Genomic DNA, 12500 nt, shown 5'->3' with positions numbered 1-12500 from the left:
TTGAGCTTCGGCTCTTTGGTCCCGCCTCTCAAGTGTCAATCTACTGGTGTACAGATTCTTGATTCTTCGGCTCTATCAAATCTACATATGAAACTGTGTATGGAGTCAGTCTCCTCCACATCACTGTCTAATGCATTCCATCTGTTAACTACTCTGACACTGAAAAAGTATTTCTAATGTCTCTGTGGCTCATTTGGGTATTAAGTTTCTACTTGTGTCCCCTTGTTCATGTTCCACGCGTGCTAATTAGTTGGACCTTGTCCCACCCTGTCAGTTCCTGAAAATTTTGTAGGTGGTAATCATGTCTCCCCTTACTCTTCCATCATCCAGGGACGTGAGGTGTAGCTCCTGTAGCCTTTCCTCGTAGCTCATATCTCAGTTCTTGGACTAGTCTCGTAACATACCTTGAGGTTATCTTGAGGTGCTTCCTGGGCTTAGCGTCCCCGAGGCCCGGTCGTCGACTAGGCCTCCTGGTTGCTGGACCGATCAACCAGGCTGTTGGACACGGCTGCTCGCAGCCTGATGTATGAGTCACAGCATGGTTGCCACTAATATGCACAGAGTTTCATACAAGATGTGGGAAAAACACTTAAAAACTAAGACTTAAGACTAAATGAGATCAAAAGCATGAAGTGAACTGTAGTAGAAGAAAGAATTACCATAATTACATGTCGAATTAACAGCAACAATTGCAACTGACGAGCGATAGTAATTTTGAATAAATAAACTGACGGACTTTAATTTTCTTAAGTTTATACATGTCAGTTATTAGCAGTTTTACAAGTTAGTCATTAATGATGTTTGATAATAGGAAGACATAGGTTGACATTTAGGAGGTAAGGAATGTTACATGGAGTCGATTAGGTAGTACTTAGTGCTTCTCTTAAAATGGTAGAGAGATGGACAGGCTTTGACGTGATTGGGAAGGTCATTCCACATTCTGGGTCCCTTGATTTGCATAGCGTTTCTAGTTTGGTTAAGTCGCAATCTTGAATTATGAAATAGATATTTGTTTCTAGTGTGGTGCCCCCAAGAGTTCTGTTACAACCCTTTAGGAAGCGTTTAAGGTCAGGATTGACATTACAGTTCAGAGTTTAATATATATAGAGTACACATGAGAGGATGTGCAGTGACATAATATCTAACAAATTAAAAATTTAAATAAATGTCAGGGTGCTGTCTAGAGCCAGAGTTTGTTATTGTTCTAATAGCTAATTTATATGGAGTAATTAGAAGACGAAGATAATTTTGGGTAATAGAACCCCAAGCACATATACCATAGTTGAGATAAGGATAGATGAGAGAGTAATAGAGCGTTACAAGCAAGGCCGAGGTACATAATATCTGATTTTAGAAAGAATGCCAACTGTTTTAGAAACTTTTTTCGTTATATTTTGAATGTGGTCCTGGAAAAAAATAGAGTTGTTATCAACGAGAACACCAACAAGTTGAATTTCCAAGGTGGTCGTTATCCGGTGATGTTTGGTGAGATGTGGAGCTGCTTGTCGGCCCACCCACTTTAAGGCCCACTATAAATATACAGAATAAGGCCATTGCTACCCTGCCGCCAACACTCACATCCACATCTCACCAAACATCACCAAGAACAGAAAACGGGACATCACCTCAGTTTCACGAGCCGCAACAATCTTCTTGTACATCAGTTTTTGTCTTTAGGTAAAGTATACGTCAGAATGGGACGTACTATAACGAGAACGGGTTGGGTGAAGGGTAGGGCAGGTGGTGAAGGGTAGGGAGGGTGTTGAAGGGTTATCTTGAGATGATTTCGGGGCTTTTTTTAGTGTCCCCGCGGCCCGGTCCTCGACCAGGCCTCCACCCCCAGGAAGCAGCCCGGGACAGCTGACTAACACCCAGGTACCTATTTTACTGCTAGGTAACAGTGGCATAGGGTGAAAGAAACTCTGCCCAATGTTTCTCGCTGGCGCCTGGGGTCGAACCCAGGACCACAGGATCACAAATACAGCGTGCTGTCCGCTCGGCCGACCGGCTCCCGGCTCCTTCCCTACCCGACCGGCTCCCGGCTCCTTCCCTACCCGACCGGGTAGGGAAGGTGGTGAAGGGTAGGGAAGATGTTGATGGGTAGGGAAGGTGGTGAAGGGTAGGGAAGATGTTGATGGGTAGGGAAGGTGGTGAAGGGTAGGGAAGGTAGTGAAGGGTAAGGAAGGTGGTGAAGGGTAGGGAAGGTGGTGAAGGGTAGGGAAGGTGGTGAAGGGTAGGGAAGGTGGTGAAGGGTAGGGAAGGTGTTAAAGGGTAGGGAAGGTGTTGAAGGGTAGGGAAGGTGGTGAAGGGTAGGGAAGGTGGTGAAGAGTAGGGAAGGTGGTGAAGGGTAGGGAAGGTGTTGATGGGTAGGGAAGGTGTTGATGGGTAGGGAAGGTGTTGATAGGTAGGGAAGGTGGTGAAGGGAAGGGAAGGTGGTGAAGGGTAGAGAAGGTGGTGAAGGGTAGGGCAGTTGATGAAGGATAGGGAAGGTGGTGAAGGATTGGGAAGGTGCTGAAGGATAGGGAAGGTGGTGAAAAGTAGGGCAGGTGGTGAAGGGTAGGGAAGGTGGTGGAGGGTAGGGTAGGTGGTGAAGGGTAGGGAAGGTGGTGAAGGGTAGGGAAGGTGGTGAAGGGTTGAGCAGGTGTTGAAGGGTAGGGAAGGTGGTGAAGGGTAGGGAAGGTAGTGAAGGGTAGGGAAGGTGGTGAAGGGTAGGGAAGGTGGTGAAAGGTAGTGAAGGTGTTGAAGGGTAGGGAAGGTGTTGAAGTGTAGGGAAGGTGTTGAAGAGTGGGGAAGGTGGTGAAGGGTAGGGAAGGTGGTGAAGGGTAGAGAAGGTGATGATGGGTAGGGAAGGTGTTGATGGGTAGGGAAGGTGGTGAAGGGTAGGGAAGGTGGTGAAGGGTTGGGAAGGTGGTGAAGGGTAGGGAAGGTGGTGAAGGGTAGGGAAGGTGGTGAAGGGTAGGGAAGGTGTTGAATGGTAGGGAGGTGTTGAAGAGTGGGGAAGGTGGTGAAGGGAAGGGAAGGTGGTGAAGGGTAGGGAAGGTGGTGAAGGGTTGGGAAAATGGTGAAGGGTAGGGAAGGTGGTGAAGGGTAGGGAAGGTGGTGAAGGGTAGGGAAGGTGTTGAAGGGTAGGGAAGGTGTTGAAGAGTGGGGAAGGTGGTGAAGGGTAGAGAAGGTGATGATAGGTAGGGAAGGTGTTGATAGGTAGGGAAGGTGTTGATGGGTAGGGAAGGTGGTGAAGGGTAGGGAAGGTGATGAAGGGTTGGGAAGGTGGTGAAGGGTAGGGAAGGTGGTGAACGGTAGAGAAGGTGGTGACGGGTAGGGAAGGTGGTGAAGGGTAGGGAAGGTGGTGAAGGGAAGGGAAGGTGGTGAAGGGTAGGGAAGGTGGTGACGGGTTGGGAATGTGTTGAAGGGTAAGGATGGTAATAATAGGTTTTGAGAGTGGTGAAGAATAGGGATGGTGGTGAAGGGTAGAGAAGGTGTGAATGGGTTGTGAAGGTGGTGAAGAGTAAGGAAGAGATAAAGGAGAAGGGAACGCGATGAAAAGTTAGGAAAGGGGTAAAGGGTAGGGAAGATGGGCATCCTGGTGACGGCTGCGGTGACGAGCAGCATCTCTCTCACTATCAGCCACAACACCGCTGATGACACAAACACTGCGATGTCAAACCATGTTTGACATCGCAGAGGAGGTGTGGAAAATTACGTCAGGCAGGTCATCGCCTGCCATTTTGTCTCTTGTCAGAGGAGACAATGTGGCCCATGTGGCCAATGTGTCTCCTCTGAGGAGACACCACTGTCACAGGGCCCACATTGTCTCCTCTGAGGAGACACTACTGTCACAGGGGCCACATTGTCTCCTCAGAGGAGACACCACTGTCACAGGGGCAACATTGTCTCCTCTGAGGAGACACCACTGTCACAGGGGCCACATTGTCTCCTCTGAGGAGACACCACTGTCACAGGGCCCACATTGTCTCCTCTGAGGAGACACCACTCTCACAGGGGCCACATTGTCTCCTCTGAGGAGACACCACTGTCACAGGGGCCACATTGTCTCCTCTGAGGAGACACCACGGTCACACGGGCCACATTGTCACCTCTGAGGAGACACCACTGTCACAGGGGGCCACATTGTCTCCTCTGAGGAGACACCACTGTCACAGGGGCCCACATTGTCTCCTCTGAGCAGACACCACTGTCACAGGGCCCACATTGTCTCCTCTGAGGAGACACCACTGTCACAGGGGCCACATTGTCTCCTCTGAGGAGACACCACTGTCACAGGGGCCACATTGTCTCCTCTGAGGAGACACCACTGTCACAGGGGCCACATTGTCTCCTCTGAGGAGACACCACTGTCACAGGGGCCACATTGTCTCCTCTGATGAGACACCACTGTCACAGGGGCCACATTGTCTCCTCTGAGGAGACACCACTGTCACAGGGGCCCACATTGTCTCCTCTGAGGAGACACCACTGTCACAGGGGCCCACATTGTCTCCTCTGAGGAGACACCACTGTCACAGGGGCCCACATTGTCTCCTCTGAGGAGACACCACTGTCACAAGGGCCACATTGTCTCCTCTGAGGAGACACCACTGTCACAGGGCCCACATTGTCTCCTCTGAGGAGACACCACTGTCACAGGGGCCACATTGTCTCCTCAGAGAAGACACCAATGTCACAGGGGCCACATTGTCTCCTCTGAGGAGACACCACTGTCACAGGGGCCACATTGTCTCCTCTGAGGAGACACCACTGTCACAGGGGCCACATTGTCTCCTCTGAGGAGACACCACTGTCACAGGGGCCACATTGTCTCTTCTGAGGAGACACCACTGTCACAGGGACCACATTGTCTCCTCTGAGGAGACACCACTGTCACAGGGGGCCACATTGTCTCCTCTGAGGAGACACCACTGTCACAGGGGCCACATTGTCTCCTCTGAGGAGACACCACTGTCACAAGGGCCCACATTGTCTCCTCTGAGCAGACACCACTGTCACAGGGGCCCACATTGTCTCCTCTGAGGAGACACCACTGTCACAGGGGCCACATTGTCTCCTCTGAGGAGACACCACTGTCACAGGGGCCACATTGTCTCCTCTGAGGAGACACCACTGTCACAGGGGCCACATTGTCTCCTCTGAGGAGACACCACTGTCACAGGGGCCACATTGTCTCTTCTGAGGAGACACCACTGTCACAGGGACCACATTGTCTCCTCTGAGGAGACACCACTGTCACAGGGGCCACATTGTCTCCTCTGAGGAGACACCACTGTCACAGGGGCCACATTGTCTCCTCTGAGTAGACACCACTGTCACAGGGGCCACATTGTCTCCTCTGAGGAGGCACCACTGTCACAGGGGCCACATTGTCTCCTCTGAGGAGACACCACTGTCACATGGGCCACATTGTCTCCTCTGAGGAGACACCACTGTCACAGGGGCCACATTGTCTCCTCTGAGGAGACACCACTGTCACAGGGGCCCACATTGTCTCCTCTGAGGAGACACCACTGTCACAGGGGCCCACATTGTCTCCTCTGAGGAGACACCACTGTCACAGGGGCCCACATTGTCTCCTCTGAGGAGACACCACTGTCACAGGGGCCCACATTGTCTCCTCTGAGGAGACACCACTGTCACAGGGGCCACATTGTCTCCTCTGAGGAGACACCACTGTCACAGGGACCACATTGTCTCCTCTGAGGAGACACCACTGCCACAGGAGCCCACATTGTCTCCTCTGAGGAGACACCACTGTCACAGGGGCCCACATTGTCTCCTCTGAGGAGACACCACTGTCACAGGGGCCCACATTGTCTCCTCTGAGGAGACACCACTGTCACAGGGGCCACATTGTCTCCTCTGAGGAGACACCAGTGTCACAGGGCCCACATTGTCTCCTCTGAGGAGACACCACTGTCACAGGGGCCCACATTGTCTCCTCTGAGGAGACACCACTGTCACAGGGGCCACATTGTCTCCTCTGAGGAGACACCACTGACACAGGAGCCCACATTGTCTCCTCTGAGGAGACACCACTGTCACAGGGGCCCACATTGTCTCCTCTGACGAGACACCACTGTCACAGGGGCCCACATTGTCTCCTCTGAGGAGACACCACTGTCACAGGGGCCCACATTGTCTCCTCTGAGGAGACACCACTGTCACAGGGGCCACATTGTCTCCTCTGAGGAGACACCAGTGTCACAGGGCCCACATTGTCTCCTCTGAGGAGACACCACTGTCACAGGGGCCCACATTGTCTCCTCTGAGGAGACACCACTGTCACAGGGGCCACATTGTCTCCTCTGAGGAGACACCACTGACACAGGAGCCCACATTGTCTCCTCTGAGGAGACACCACTGTCACAGGGGCCCACATTGTCTCCTCTGAGGAGACACCACTGTCACAAGGGCCACATTGTCTCCTCTGAGGAGACACCACTGTCACAGGGCCCACATTGTCTCCTCTGAGGAGACACCACTGTCACAGGGGCCACATTGTCTCCTCAGAGAAGACACCAATGTCACAGGGGCCACATTGTCTCCTCTGAGGAGACACCACTGTCACAGGGGCCACATATTCTCCTCTGAGGAGACACCACTGTCACAGGGGCCACATTGTCTCCTCTGAGGAGACACCACTGTCACAGGGGCCACATTGTCTCTTCTGAGGAGACACCACTGTCACAGGGACCACATTGTCTCCTCTGAGGAGACACCACTGTCACAGGGGGCCACATTGTCTCCTCTGAGGAGACACCACTGTCACAGGGGCCACATTGTCTCCTCTGAGGAGACACCACTGTCACAAGGGCCCACATTGTCTCCTCTGAGCAGACACCACTGTCACAGGGGCCCACATTGTCTCCTCTGAGGAGACACCACTGTCACAGGGGCCACATTGTCTCCTCTGAGGAGACACCACTGTCACAGGGGCCACATTGTCTCCTCTGAGGAGACACCACTGTCACAGGGGCCACATTGTCTCCTCTGAGGAGACACCACTGTCACAGGGGCCACATTGTCTCTTCTGAGGAGACACCACTGTCACAGGGACCACATTGTCTCCTCTGAGGAGACACCACTGTCACAGGGGCCACATTGTCTCCTCTGAGGAGACACCACTGTCACAGGGGCCACATTGTCTCCTCTGAGTAGACACCACTGTCACAGGGGCCACATTGTCTCCTCTGAGGAGGCACCACTGTCACAGGGGCCACATTGTCTCCTCTGAGGAGACACCACTGTCACATGGGCCACATTGTCTCCTCTGAGGAGACACCACTGTCACAGGGGCCACATTGTCTCCTCTGAGGAGACACCACTGTCACAGGGGCCCACATTGTCTCCTCTGAGGAGACACCACTGTCACAGGGGCCCACATTGTCTCCTCTGAGGAGACACCACTGTCACAGGGGCCCACATTGTCTCCTCTGAGGAGACACCACTGTCACAGGGGCCCACATTGTCTCCTCTGAGGAGACACCACTGTCACAGGGGCCACATTGTCTCCTCTGAGGAGACACCACTGTCACAGGGACCACATTGTCTCCTCTGAGGAGACACCACTGCCACAGGAGCCCACATTGTCTCCTCTGAGGAGACACCACTGTCACAGGGGCCCACATTGTCTCCTCTGAGGAGACACCACTGTCACAGGGGCCCACATTGTCTCCTCTGAGGAGACACCACTGTCACAGGGGCCACATTGTCTCCTCTGAGGAGACACCAGTGTCACAGGGCCCACATTGTCTCCTCTGAGGAGACACCACTGTCACAGGGGCCCACATTGTCTCCTCTGAGGAGACACCACTGTCACAGGGGCCACATTGTCTCCTCTGAGGAGACACCACTGACACAGGAGCCCACATTGTCTCCTCTGAGGAGACACCACTGTCACAGGGGCCCACATTGTCTCCTCTGAGGAGACACCACTGTCACAAGGGCCACATTGTCTCCTCTGAGGAGACACCACTGTCACAGGGCCCACATTGTCTCCTCTGAGGAGATACCACTGTCACAGGGGCCACATTGTCTCCTCAGAGGAGACACGAATGTCACAGGGGCCACATTGTCTCCTCTGAGGAGACACCACTGTCACAGGGGCCACATTGTCTCCTCTGAGGAGACACCACTGTCACAGGGGCCACATTGTCTCCTCTGAGGAGACACCACTGTCACAGGGGCCACATTGTCTCTTCTGAGGAGACACCACTGTCACAGGGACCACATTGTCTCCTCTGAGGAGACACCACTGTCACAGGGGCCACATTGTCTCCTCTGAGGAGAATCCACTGTCACAGGGGCCACATTGTCTCCTCTGAGTAGACACCACTGTCACAGGGGCCACATTGTCTCCTCTGAGGAGGCACCACTGTCACAGGGGCCACATTGTCTCCTCTGAGGAGACACCACTGTCACAGGGGCCACATTGTCTCCTCTGAGGAGACACCACTGTCACAGGGGCCACATTGTCTCCTCTGAGGAGACACCACTGTCACAGGGACCCACATTGTCTCCTCTGAGGAGACACCACTGTCACAGGGGCCCACATTGTCTCCTCTGAGGAGACACCACTGTCACAGGGGCCCACATTGTCTCCTCTGAGGAGACACCACTGTCACAGGGGCCCACATTGTCTCCTCTGAGGAGACACCACTGTCACAGGGGCCACATTGTCTCCTCTGAGGAGACACCACTGTCACAGGGGCCACATTGTCTCCTCTGAGGAGACACCACTGTCACAGGGGCCACATTGTCTCCTCTGAGGAGACACCACTGTCACAGGGGCCACATTGTCTCCTCTGAGGAGACACCACTGTCACAGGGGCCACATTGTCTCCTCTGAGGAGACACCACTGTCACAGGGGCCACATTGTCTCCTCTGAGGAGACACCACTGTCACAGGGGCCACATTGTCTCCTCTGAGGAGACACCACTGTCACAGGGGCCACATTGTCTCCTCTGAGGAGACACCACTGTCACAGGGGCCACATTGTCTCCTCTGAGGAGACACCACTGTCACAGGGGCCCACATTGTCTCCTCTGAGGAGACACCACTGTCACAGGGGCCACATTGTCTCCTCTGAGGAGACACCACTGTCACAGGGGCCACATTGTCTCCTCTGAGGAGACACCACTGTCACAGGGGCCACATTGTCTCCTCTGAGGAGACACCACTGTCACAGGGGCCACATTGTCTCCTCTGAGGAGACACCACTGTCACAGGGGCCACATTGTCTCCTCTGAGGAGACACCACTGTCACAGGGGCCACATTGTCTCCTCTGAGGAGACACCACTGTCACAGGGGCCACATTGTCTCCTCTGAGGAGACACCACTGTCACAGGGGCCACATTGTCTCCTCTGAGGAGACACCACTGTCACAGGGGCCACATTGTCTCCTCTGAGGAGACACCACTGTCACAGGGGCCACATTGTCTCCTCTGAGGAGACACCACTGTCACAGGGGCCACATTGTCTCCTCTGAGGAGACACCACTGTCACAGGGGCCACATTGTCTCCTCTGAGGAGACACCACTGTCACAGGGGCCACATTGTCTCCTCTGAGGAGACACCACTGTCACAGGGGCCACATTGTCTCCTCTGAGGAGACACCACTGTCACAGGGGCCACATTGTCTCCTCTGAGGAGACACCACTGTCACAGGGGCCACATTGTCTCCTCTGAGGAGACACCACTGTCACAGGGGCCACATTGTCTCCTCTGAGGAGACACCACTGTCACAGGGGCCACATTGTCTCCTCTGAGGAGACACCACTGTCACAGGGGCCACATTGTCTCCTCTGAGGAGACACCACTGTCACAGGGGCCACATTGTCTCCTCTGAGGAGACACCACTGTCACAGGGGCCACATTGTCTCCTCTGAGGAGACACCACTGTCACAGGGGCCACATTGTCTCCTCTGAGGAGACACCACTGTCACAGGGGCCACATTGTCTCCTCTGAGGAGACACCACTGTCACAGGGGCCACATTGTCTCCTCTGAGGAGACACCACTGTCACAGGGGCCACATTGTCTCCTCTGAGGAGACACCACTGTCACAGGGGCCACATTGTCTCCTCTGAGGAGACACCACTGTCACAGGGGCCCACATTGTCTCCTCTGAGGAGACACCACTGTCACAGGGGCCACATTGTCTCCTCTGAGGAGACACCACTGTCACAGGGGCCACATTGTCTCCTCTGAGGAGACACCACTGTCACAGGGGCCACATTGTCTCCTCTGAGGAGACACCACTGTCACAGGGGCCACATTGTCTCCTCTGAGGAGACACCACTGTCACAGGGGCCACATTGTCTCCTCTGAGGAGACACCACTGTCACAGGGGCCACATTGTCTCCTCTGAGGAGACACCACTGTCACAGGGGCCACATTGTCTCCTCTGAGGAGACACCACTGTCACAGGGGCCACATTGTCTCCTCTGAGGAGACACCACTGTCACAGGGGCCACATTGTCTCCTCTGAGGAGACACCACTGTCACAGGGGCCACATTGTCTCCTCTGAGGAGACACCACTGTCACAGGGGCCACATTGTCTCCTCTGAGGAGACACCACTGTCACAGGGGCCACATTGTCTCCTCTGAGGAGACACCACTGTCACAGGGGCCACATTGTCTCCTCTGAGGAGACACCACTGTCACAGGGGCCACATTGTCTCCTCTGAGGAGACACCACTGTCACAGGGGCCACATTGTCTCCTCTGAGGAGACACCACTGTCACAGGGGCCACATTGTCTCCTCTGAGGAGACACCACTGTCACAGGGGCCACATTGTCTCCTCTGAGGAGACACCACTGTCACAGGGGCCCACATTGTCTCCTCTGAGGAGACACCACTGTCACAGGGGCCACATTGTCTCCTCTGAGGAGACACCACTGTCACAGGGGCCACATTGTCTCCTCTGAGGAGACACCACTGTCACAGGGGCCACATTGTCTCCTCTGAGGAGACACCACTGTCACAGGGGCCACATTGTCTCCTCTGAGGAGACACCACTGTCACAGGGGCCACATTGTCTCCTCTGAGGAGACACCACTGTCACAGGGGCCACATTGTCTCCTCTGAGGAGACACCACTGTCACAGGGGCCACATTGTCTCCTCTGAGGAGACACCACTGTCACAGGGGCCACATTGTCTCCTCTGAGGAGACACCACTGTCACAGGGGCCACATTGTCTCCTCTGAGGAGACACCACTGTCACAGGGGCCACATTGTCTCCTCTGAGGAGACACCACTGTCACAGGGGCCACATTGTCTCCTCTGAGGAGACACCACTGTCACAGGGGCCACATTGTCTCCTCTGAGGAGACACCACTGTCACAGGGGCCACATTGTCTCCTCTGAGGAGACACCACTGTCACAGGGGCCACATTGTCTCCTCTGAGGAGACACCACTGTCACAGGGGCCACATTGTCTCCTCTGAGGAGACACCACTGTCACAGGGGCCCACATTGTCTCCTCTGAGGAGACACCACTGTCACAGGGGCCACATTGTCTCCTCTGAGGAGACACCACTGTCACAGGGGCCACATTGTCTCCTCTGAGGAGACACCACTGTCACAGGGGCCACATTGTCTCCTCTGAGGAGACACCACTGTCACAGGGGCCACATTGTCTCCTCTGAGGAGACACCACTGTCACAGGGGCCACATTGTCTCCTCTGAGGAGACACCACTGTCACAGGGGCCACATTGTCTCCTCTGAGGAGACACCACTGTCACAGGGGCCACATTGTCTCCTCTGAGGAGACACCACTGTCACAGGGGCCACATTGTCTCCTCTGAGGAGACACCACTGTCACAGGGGCCCACATTGTCTCCTCTGAGGAGACACCACTGTCACAGGGGCCACATTGTCTCCTCTGAGGAGACACCACTGTCACAGGGGCCACATTGTCTCCTCTGAGGAGACACCACTGTCACAGGGGCCACATTGTCTCCTCTGAGGAGACACCACTGTCACAGGGGCCACATTGTCTCCTCTGAGGAGACACCACTGTCACAGGGGCCACATTGTCTCCTCTGAGGAGACACCACTGTCACAGGGGCCACATTGTCTCCTCTGAGGAGACACCACTGTCACAGGGGCCACATTGTCTCCTCTGAGGAGACACCACTGTCACAGGGGCCACATTGTCTCCTCTGAGGAGACACCACTGTCACAGGGGCCACATTGTCTCCTCTGAGGAGACACCACTGTCACAGGGGCCACATTGTCTCCTCTGAGGAGACACCACTGTCACAGGGGCCACATTGTCTCCTCTGAGGAGACACCACTGTCACAGGGGCCACATTGTCTCCTCTGAGGAGACACCACTGTCACAGGGGCCACATTGTCTCCTCTGAGGAGACACCACTGTCACAGGGGCCACATTGTCTCCTCTGAGGAGACACCACTGTCACAGGGGCCACATTGTCTCCTCTGAGGAGACACACTGTCACAGGGGCCCACATGTCCTCC

This window comes from Procambarus clarkii, chromosome 42 (genome assembly GCF_040958095.1).
Source record: "Procambarus clarkii isolate CNS0578487 chromosome 42, FALCON_Pclarkii_2.0, whole genome shotgun sequence".
Taxonomy (NCBI): domain Eukaryota; kingdom Metazoa; phylum Arthropoda; class Malacostraca; order Decapoda; family Cambaridae; genus Procambarus; species Procambarus clarkii.
Note: the sequence above shows the minus strand (reverse complement) of the source record.